This window comes from Pleuronectes platessa, chromosome 3, assembly GCF_947347685.1.
Source record: "Pleuronectes platessa chromosome 3, fPlePla1.1, whole genome shotgun sequence".
Taxonomy (NCBI): domain Eukaryota; kingdom Metazoa; phylum Chordata; class Actinopteri; order Pleuronectiformes; family Pleuronectidae; genus Pleuronectes; species Pleuronectes platessa.
This window is the reverse complement of record NC_070628.1, coordinates 8780249-8787930: the sequence shown is the minus strand read 5'-3', so window position 1 is coordinate 8787930 and position 7682 is coordinate 8780249. Positions and strand designations below refer to the sequence as shown.

The window sequence follows — 7682 nt, the reverse complement described above, 5'->3', positions numbered from 1 at the left end:
GGGTCAGTGTGCCACGCAGCTACATACATGATTTGTGTGCTTGTAGAGGCCATATCCTAAATCACAGGGATTCCATAGGAACGCTTTTTATGGATTTGACTGACTGCTTGACAAAAATCGCAAATCATGTGTCTTCTCCGCAAAGCATCCAGAGCCGAGGACACACCTAGTGAAAACACTTCCATAACATAATGATATAATTCCCCCCGAAATTACTATACATATTTTTTTGAAAGCTAAAAGATGAGTGATGTATATCTGGGATATGTAGTTATATGTAATGTAGTGTCAGACACATTAATATGGACCATGTTACCCAATGTGTGTACGTTGGAACATATAATAAAGAGTTTTAGTTCTTCAAACACTTGAATCGAGTGTTCTTTTAAAGGCTTACCCAATTTAGATGAACCTATCTTATAATTGGACCTAATAATTAAAAAACGGCAACCGAGCAAATAGATGCATTTGCTGAAAAGGGGGGGACATCACGGAAATAATAACTATGAGAGTCACTGCGTTAAAAGGCTCCAAACCGTTTAGAAAACCTATAACATTTTAGTTTTTCCATCCGCTACACGGCTCATTTCTCACCGTTCACTGCTGTTTGGTCATTTGTGCCACGAATTAAGTTAAAAACGTTAAGTTATAGAAGTTTAAAGTCAGTGTGGGCGACTGCAATTTTCTGAATCACAGGCTCTCTTGACACACAAGTGTCCATGGATTTGCAGTCAGTGTGTGTGTGTGCGTGTGTGTGTTTGTTATGTAAAAGGGTCCAGAGTGACACACAAACACACACCCTTCTTTTCAGTTGAGCCAAATATGTATGACCTACTTCGGGAACCTTTCAAGCAGAAAAGAATTTACATTTCTTTTCCCGAGTGTCTTCCTTTATGGCGTCCGTTTCCACGGAGGCATTGACAAGACAGTGTTTGTTTTTTTTACATGTAAGCACTTTGGCATTGAATACTTTGGCAAACTCTAATTAAACATGAATGATGAAGCCGTGCCTTGTTTGCTCGGTCAAATGTATCAGGATACCGGAGGAGAACAATCGCGAGCCGGGTGTGTGAGTGGAGATACAGAAACTTTCTCTCTGCATCCTCTCCACCAAAACGAAATATAGATCTTGTTTCTTTTTATAGCTCTGAATGAATAATACCCTCCCAATGAATTAGACATCCGCCTGTATTTAACCCAAACAAACAATCCTTTTTTAAATTTATGACAGTGGAAATAGGCTCTTATGACTTGTTAATCTTTGTAATTTGTGATTTAATATGCACATGTTTCCATGTAATCACTCAACTGTATATTATTGATCCCGGCGTGCTGCTGCTTCCTCTCGGATGACGCTGCGTTTCACTCGGGCTCTCCTCTGCACAAAAAGCCACCAACAAGCATCATGACTCGTGGGATCTTTTCGAACCACTTGTGTGACATGTTCAAGACTTCTTGCCTGTTAGGTAAACAGAGTAGTCCGTTCACAAAAGGCCGCCATTCAGCTACAGTACCTCACAAAGCAGCACGCTATAAAAAAATCAGGGCATTCATCGCCACAAAGAAGCATCCACTATGCTTTGTTGCAGCTCTGGTATTCAGTTTCCGCCTCCTTTATGCAGTTTGGTAATGACCTCAGCAACAGAAGGGAATGTCAGCGGTAGGTAATTGAGAGTAGATCTCCAACTCCAGGCCCGCCATAGCGGAAATCTGGCCCTCTGTCACCAGGCTGCGTTTCAGGAGGAGGTTCAAATGAGGACAAGACAAGCATTCAGATCCCAGGAGCCCCGGCCAGCAGTAACCACACTTTTATTGGGGTGTCAAGTCTGGACTAGAATGTGTGCTGTTGTTGTTGTTGGCGGCCATGGCAGAGGTGTTGTGCGCTTGTGTGTGCACGCGTATGTGTGTGTGTGTGCGTGTGTGCGTGTGTGCGTGCACGGCTCTGCGTGGGAGAGGCAGAGTGGAGACTTTTGCAGGGTTTCTCCTCTCTGCAACAAAAGCATCCGATGGTTGTGCCACGCTGTATCATCCTGGCTCTTTTAAAAAGATAACAGCCACTGCAGGCGGTTCTGCTCCTACGCTCTCGTAGCACAAGGTAAAACAAACGTCCATTCATGTGCCCACATGGCTTTACCTTTCAATATCACGTTACTGGACATCAGATCAGATCTTTTTGAATTTCCTCCTGCTCTGTATTTTAAGCGTTTTATTGCTGCATCGTGATTTCATATTGCTTTCTCTTAAATGAAACATCTAACGAATGCCTTGGGGGAATTTCTTCAAATGTATTCTGGTGTATGTACATAAGTAGGCTCAAGGTTTGTATTTGTAAAATATTGCAGGAATAATATGTAGCTTTTACATTTATTCTGTTTACACAAAATAATTGATTACTGATTTGGAACTGTGGAAATGTTTCTGTATTTTAGTGACTATATTTGTAAACAGTGTTTGTGTAATTCCTTTCACAGCCAGCGGGGGGGATACTCAAGTTCCGCAGCTCAGACTTATTTATCTTTCATTAAAATCGCGTCATCTAGACACCTCATCTATGAATAGTTGGACACTCAGAATCAAAACTGATCATGCACAGCAGGAAGGATTATAGTTAGCTTTTTCCAAAAGGACAGCTAGCATAGTCACTGCACAATATCGATTTTCTCGCAAGTAGATAACGTTAATTAATTATCTCAGACAGATGAATAATGACAATTATTTACATCGATTCGAAAGTCCAAATTCTGGGGAGGCATGAAGTCAATCCAAATCAGGTCATTAAAAAAAAACTAAACTCACATGGGAAAACCAAACAATTCCAAACAGTGTGATCTTATCCAATGAATTTGTTTTGAAAATATCCAGGCTTCATCTTTTGCTGCTATGGCAGAAACAGAGAGGGTCAGGTAGAGATATCTGCAGCTAAAACCTGGAAGAGGAAGAGGAGGAGGAGGAGGAGGAGGACTGCAGCCAACACGCTGCTGTGGGAGAGCCAGGTCGGGCCGAAGCAACAGCTGAGATTGACAGCAAACACAAGATATAGAGCTGTATATATTATTCAGTTACCGGCTACAAGGATCTTATTCTGCGGGAGACACTGGACATGGACGTGAACTACAACTTGACAGGTGGGAAGACGTGTAGTAATTCCAGAATCTCTTTCTTGTGAAAGGAAAGAAAAACAAATAACAAGCACCGCGATTATCAACCAATTGCTGTCAATTTGTCAGCCATGCAGCAAAAGCCAGCCAAAAATCTAAAAAACTATTCACAATGGAGCCTTGAGACTAAATTAATGTCATGAAAGCATTAAGCTACAACTCAATCTACTAAATATCAAGCTCTGGACACTTAACGTTTTGCTAACTCGCTGTAACCAACATTTGGAGGATGTTTCCCCAGTTTAGCCTCGTGAAGCCAGCGAGCCTGGAAAGCTCCTCTCGATAAATACTTTTTTTTTAACTTTGCAGTCAAGATATAAAATGCCTCACAAAGAGCTTTCATCTTCATTTTAAGGATTTTTTTGGGGGGGAGTTTGAAGAAGTAAGATTTCACTCTTGCTTCTCATCCCTTGAATCCTCTTCTCCGCTCTTGCTTTACACATCCTCTGATCCGCCCACACCGACGAGTGATGGGCTGCCCAGAAGATACAAAGAACTGGAATCTCACGGGCTGTGTTAATATTATTTTTCATTTTCCATTCAGGTGTTTTATTCATTTAGATTTTCTTCCCGGTAGACATTGGTTGTCATATTCTGCTATGAATATATATTCATACCAATTCACAAAATAGGGGAAATATTGAGAAAAATATCAGAATAATTTCAGCCAATTATGTCGATTTTTTTAAGAGGGGAGGTTGGTTTAGAACAAAATGTCTCAATTGTCATACCAGTTGTATCACACTGATTTCTATTGTTGAATTATTTTCTTAATTATGAGTTTGTTGTCGTTGTCTTTGTTTTTATTTGCAGTTTTTAACTTCATATATATATATGCCATCTTAACCTCAAATAATCACTATTACTCACTCTTATTTAATCCCACTTTTTACTGATTGGGTTTTATTTCCATTTTAATTTCCATAAATTTTCTACAATGCTTTCTATGGATATTCTATGTCTTCATATCTTAAATGTATTTTTCCAAAGTAGTTTGAGCTGCATGGATGAAAGGTGCTGCATAAAGTTGAGACCTCCATACATAGACTCCAAGGTGGAGTACTCCACAGTACATCTCAGTATATTTCAGTGCACATGAAATATGCATAACCTGAAAAATATTAAACTTTGATAGTTATTGAATCTAGGACAAGTGTATAATTTTTTTTCCTGTCTTTATATTGACCTTTTTTATCCCAATTAAAACTTTCTAATGTCACAAAATTGTACAGGAGCGGTTCTCTGATGTTATGTGCTGTGCTATACACTTATAAACTTTATTGCAATTGTTTTGCTGAGAAAAACTTTTCCCAGCATGCTTCACTGACCGATCAATTATCTTTCAGTGGATAACATGATGTATTCATTCTAAAACGGACTGACAGTTTGGATTTATGATAAAATGCCTTTGGAAAAGCATAGTGATGGTGAAATTATCGACATAATGTGTGTTATCTAATGAAAATCCATTCTTATTTGTTTGTGGATGTAAATACAAAATCTGACATGATGGCCTACTGAATATCGTTTACACTAATGGTAGAAAAACACAAACCTGCAAGTTAAAAAAACTAGGCAGAATTAAATAATTGTATTCTTCATTTGTTTTTCACTGTCAATTAAATACTTGCCCGTGCACAGGAGAACGCACCAATTAATGCATAGACAGAAGAGACACACAACCATTCCCCGACACCTTCACCTGTAACATCCTTTTTAACAACCCAGACAAGCAGCTGCCAGCCTCATACAGCCAGGAGCCCATAATGCACCAGGAGCCCCTGTGCATGCCTGGTGTTGGGATTTAATTGGATATTAGTATCCAGCAGTGTCTGAATTAATCAAATCATTTCCATCCATTAATTTAGTGGAGGAACATACAATTACAGCCTTATTAGTGTGCTCTCAGGAGTATGCCTTTTCATCCCTCTGCAGAACATTGAGAGTTGGCCAGAGTCCAGTGCAAAGCCTTCTCCCCGCTTAAATCTGGTGCTTCCTCATGAGTCGACGGCAATTCTGTCCGTCTATAGAAACTGGCTGCAGGCTGAGAGCGAGGAAAAGACCCGTCTATAGGAATATATCACTCTGCACTGTCTCTAGGAAAGGTTCACATTTTTTAATGAGACCGTACCTCAATGAAAAAACTACATCGTTGGCTTCTACCATTTGTTAGATTATGAAATTAAGAGGTCAGAGGACTGAAAAGTTTTGGATTAATTCTATTTGGTGAAACAGTACTTTGAAAACCGGCACACAAAAAATGCCCTAAATAGGATGAAAAGAGATTTGGAGATTTAGCCAGAAAGCAAATATAATCCAGCTCACTAATGTAGGTCATTTTATAATAATATCCACATTTATATATTTCCTACAAATTAGATTTCTTCTATGAGGGACTTACAGTGTCGAGATATTAAATATAGGAACTCAACTTTTTTGTTTTGAAAATAAAACAAGACTGACTTTTACAGTGCACCATGCTGGCAGCCTGGTTTAAATAAACAATAAGGGCAAATAAATAAACAGCTCAATTCTGGGTTGGAACGACTCTTTATTTTTACCTCTTTTTCCTTTCTTGTAAATCAGAGTCAAAACAGTTTCGCACGAAATAATCCAGATTGCTCAGATGAGCAGCCACTTTTAATTAAATCCATTTACAGAGGAAACCAAAGTGAAAGGGAAAAACGGAGCCATGGGATTTTACTCTCTGTCATCCAAGGCTCCAGTGGATCAAAGAGTTTTTTGGTTGTGCTTTTTAATGGTTTTGATTACGTAATTCTTTTTCTTTTTTTTTGGCATATGAGATATTGGGCCAGGGCAGCGTGCGGTTAGCCCAGAGCGTGACACAATCACAGATTTCCTGCAGGGCCCTTTCAGATTTAGGTTTATGTTTATGTCTAAGTATAGCTGTCAATCAATACCATCGTACAGGTGTAACTGGAAACTCTAAGTGGGCAGCAACCTCTACAAAAATGTAACATTCCTACATTCGAGCTAAGACATCCCTCCATGTCTACATCTACTGTGTGTGTGTGTGTGTGTGTGTGTGTGTGTGTGTGTGTGTATTAATTGTATGTACTGTATGTATTTATATGTGTGTTGGTGCCTGTGTGCTGCTCTGCCAGCCTGGCTGCCTGCCATGTGGCCCATCTCTTACTGTCATCCTGTCTGACATTAGGGCTAAGCTGGATCTCATTAGGACCAAGGTGGCAGTGATCCCGTCAACATCGCTTTGGCTCCTGCCATATGGGTCGCCTCCAAGGTAACGGGCTGTATCAGTCTCCTCAGAGCTGCAAGCCTTGTTATAGCACACACATGCACACACACACACACACACACACAAACACACACACAGTATCTACTGTCTAGAAGGGTGTGTACCGTACACATAAACATAAAATGAATATGTCAAACCCAGCAGACACAATAAATGACTGATGATAAGATAATTAGGTCAAATGTGGGTGAGATTCAGAAGAAGGAAAATAAACAGATTGGCTCAAAAGCATAAGGACAGTTGTGTTTTGCATTGCATTTGTGTGCTACAGTAAATAAGCCGTCAGTTGATGAGCTGTGTGAATATGTCCTTTTTCCCCACAACCTTCCTCCGAACATGTCCCCGCTGTCTCACACAGCTGAGCTGAAGAAATCGACTGAGTACAGAAAAAAAAAACGACAGCGCAATCAGAGCAAAGTTGGTTTCTAACAAATTCAATCAGGAAAAACTTTTTTATCTAATAAATCTCCATTTTCAGATGCTGCGCAACATCACTGCCCAAACTCAGCCTGGACTTGTCATGGTCGAGACACAGTCAAACGCACAACCAATGTCCCGCCAATGTCAAATCCAGAGCTGTACAGTGCTTCTTTTACAGCAAGCGTCTGACTCTTATCAAAGCCGAGTAAGCAGGGAGTCATTTATGACTTTGTTTAGAGCTTCTTTGCTCCAGCTCATAAAGGCTGCGAATTTATGACGTCCCATGCATAAATAGATGATAGCAATGTATTTCAGAAGAACCCCAATAGCCAGCCGCTGTTATTTAAAAACATAAATATCACATCACATCCAAATTACAGGACCACAAACCTTTCTTTTGATTTAGTGTAAACAAACAGCAGCGTCTCCCACCGTTGGGTGAATACAGTGCACAGAGGCGCACACGTATCTTCAGATCGTGGCTTTGATATTCAGCGTTATTAATCACGCTGACAATAATTTAACTTCACATGCAACTAGGACACCGGAATACATAAGAGGCACAACAACTGTGTCAAAGTTGCACTTCGCCAGATTGGCTGCGATTATAGATTTTTCTCCCGTTTGGCCTGTTTGTTTTTGTTTCGGCCCCCCCTCCTCCACCCTCAGGAAAAGCAACTGTTTATTCAATCAGTTTGGCAACAAGAACATGTGATCAATCATTCATAATTTATGTTGCTGCCAATGGCTCAGGGCCCATAAAAGACAGATATTTGCTTTACACAAGGTCTTACAGAGCAATTAATTGTGTTGCTGTGCATACACAC

General features: G+C 40.1%; 1 protein-coding gene across 3 annotated transcripts in view; it reads right to left on the bottom strand.

The window, feature by feature from the left end:
* The window catches only part of nr3c2 (nuclear receptor subfamily 3, group C, member 2), a 70706-nt gene that overhangs the window by 58659 nt on the left and 4365 nt on the right, over positions 1 to 7682 (bottom strand). The gene's annotated exons all lie outside the window — the stretch shown is intronic.